This window comes from Musa acuminata, unplaced genomic scaffold, assembly GCF_036884655.1.
Source record: "Musa acuminata AAA Group cultivar baxijiao unplaced genomic scaffold, Cavendish_Baxijiao_AAA HiC_scaffold_580, whole genome shotgun sequence".
In the NCBI taxonomy this organism is placed as follows: Eukaryota; Viridiplantae; Streptophyta; class Magnoliopsida; order Zingiberales; family Musaceae; genus Musa; species Musa acuminata.
This window is the reverse complement of record NW_027020819.1, coordinates 29258-32500: the sequence shown is the minus strand read 5'-3', so window position 1 is coordinate 32500 and position 3243 is coordinate 29258.

Sequence of the window (3243 nt, the reverse complement as noted above, 5' to 3'; positions counted from 1 at the left end):
TATCGTTAATTTCTTCATGCTCGTTCCAAGTTCGAAGTACCATTTGTACAAATAAGAATCCCCTTCTGATCTCTTCTTCATATAGATAGATATAGGATCTATGGGGCAATTACTTAGAAGTACATTTTGTGCAACAGCCCTTCCTATCTGATAGAAAAGGATCCCATGATCCTGAACCGATCTTACCTGGGATCGCAAATCCCAAGTTTGTCTATGAAGAGCTAATCTAATTGTATTAGTTTCTATAATTGATTTCTTCTGTGTAATACTAATTGATAGGGCCTCATTGATAAGTGCTACAAGATCTCGTACATTGGAACCCATGGTTATGGACCCCAATCCGTTAGTATGGAACATTTTCTTTTCCAAGTGAAATCCCCTAGTATATGAAAGAATGAAAAAGTGCTTTCGTTGTTGCGGAATAAGAAGCCTTCGTATCTTAATGCATGTATTTAATTTATTCGGAGCTATTAGAGCGGGATCCACTTTTTGGGGAATATGAGTCGAAGCAATAACAAGAATATTTCTAGTGGAACATCTTTCACAATCTCTGGAGAGATAGTTCTCTAATAGACCGAGGGATAAGTAATTCGACTCATTCATATACAGATCATGAATGTTTGGAATCCATATTATGCAAGGAGACATTGCTTTTGCTAATTCGAATTGAAAGGTGATATCAAATCGGTCTATTTTCGGCGTCATATACATAGTTAGCAGCTCCGTATCAAGGTCATCATCAATATCGTCACTATCATCAATATCGATATCGTCACTATCATCAATATCGATATCGTCACTATCACTATCATCAAAATCGATATCATCAATAAAATAATCTTTAGGCTTGTCATCCGGGAACTTGTTCGGAAATACCGTAATGAAAGGAACATAGGGGTTTGTCGCTAGGTATTTGACCAAATAGGATCGTCCAGTTCCTATAGAACCTATCACTAAAATACTCCTAGAAGGGGATAGGGCTAAGCGGAGCGAAAAGGGTTTTCCATGAGATGGGAAATGAAAACTATTAGCCCCACACGAGGTTTGTGAATAAGTAATTGTCTGATAATGAGCAAGGAATATCCGTCTTTCTGCTAAACAGGATCCATTGAACTCATAATTCATTATATACTTGTCAACTAAGTATCGTAAGTAAATTGATCCCGGTTGTTCAATCATTTGATAACCAGAGTCATTCTTTGATAAATGATCACTATGAGTCAGACTCAATAGAATTTGATCAATCCTTTTTTCTGTCGTTAAGGTGGAGAACTGAACCAAGAATTCTCTTTCTTCATCATCAATCGAATCACTGTTCGCGACCCAGGATTCTATTTTCTCATCAATCCAATCACCGTTCACCTTTTTTCTTTTTCTTATCAATGAATGGATCTCTTTACTTGTACGACTTAGATGTCTCGTATTTCTCGAAAAAGTGATTCGATTGATGGGATTTGGTATGATACTTATGAGATTGATGGGATTTGATATGATACTTATGAGATCGATGAGATTGATATTCAAATATTTCTTCCTAGAACGTATTGATTTGACCCCACAAGCGACCAATAGCATGTTGCCACCAAAAGCAAAACCCCGTATTTCTTCCAGAGAATCTCCTAATTGTTTCAGAACAACTAGAAAGAGATTCTTTAACCAGAAAGAATTCAGTTCAGATGTAGGATACCCATCCAAAAGTTTTCGCAACTCAATCATGTATGATGGAATCATCAAAGATTTGATCTTTTCTAACTCTGTCTGTAACTCACTAGAGGCTTGGGAAACAAAGAGAAGATGTATACGAACGAGATATCCAGCAACAAGAAGAAGGGAAAAGATTGAATAGAGGAACTCCAACTCCCGAGCATTTGTTGATCTCAGATGTGTCCATATCAATGGAACGGGTGACTCATTATTTCGATGAATCATTTCTTCGGACAGAAGAAGATTCTGTAAACACTCCCTCGAAATCTCACTTATCAGACTCAAAATCTCACTTATCAGAGTCCATTGTGGAAGAATCTTCTGAGGAATTGGCCATGATATATCTGATCCATGCATAATATCATGAAAAATGGATACAAATTTGTGACTGCTACTTAGTATCGACAATGGGTCTGAAAAAGTATCTAAAAGGGTGAAATTTAGATATTTGCACTCTGTCAAAGTAAGGAACCATGGCATATATGTTTGGAACGGATTCCATTTTGTTTGGAACAGATTCCATTTTGAGAGATTTGAAAAAGCACTATCTCGTTGAAAGGTTCTATACATCTGCCGTTTCTCAACGCATTTCTTTAGAGAAAGACTCCGTTTTTTTTTCCTCTTTCCGGATGGTAAATATTTCTCAGAACATGGAGTGTGAATCAAACCCATGTTTGAATTGAAACTGAGATACCGATGCAAGTTCTTCCCTTCTGAATCAGATAGATTCATATCTGAAAGAGGCTGACAATAAGTTCTTCCAAAATTGACTCTTTGTTTCTCTGTTAGAGGTGTTGCAGAAATGTCTGCGATCGAGTAAATAGCTCTACGAACGAATGGCTCGGATCGAATTGGAAAACGGAAAGATTTGTACAAGTTATACGTTTTGTCACCACTTTGTGGAAAATCTTTAGGTATGAATATGTTAGATACCTGTGACTCGATTGGTGAAATAGTCTCTCTCTCCAAAAAAATATGTTTTTTTTTACCGACGCACGAAGAAAATATTTTGTTGCGAATGAACAAGGTAGTGAGGAATTGTCCATATGTAAGATCATAATTATTGATACGGGTCTTTTCCACATAAAAAGGGAATCTTTTGTTACAATAGAACCAGAAGTGATTTGGATCATTCAAGAATCGAAGTCGATTTGCTTTATAAAAAGAAGATATCAATGAACTTCTATGAAATGGTTTCACGGGATTCAGCCAATTGTCTCGATCATGGAATATCATTGAGAAATAGGAATCCGTGTTATCAAAGGATTTCCTGCGATTATTTCTAGTATAGAATGAGTCAATCATCCACTCTGGTATCTTTTTGAACAAAAATGGTAATGTTGTTCCTCCATTGATAAAGAATTCCGGTCTTTGGGAAGTATCATGATCATCCAATAAGAAGGGTTTCAATTTATTCAAATGAACGATTTGAACACCTATTGATTCTAACAACTGATTGCGGAGTTGATCATTCGGACCTTTCAATTCACGGATGTGGATCTCGGACCTATGAATGGGGATATTCCCGATACTCACAAA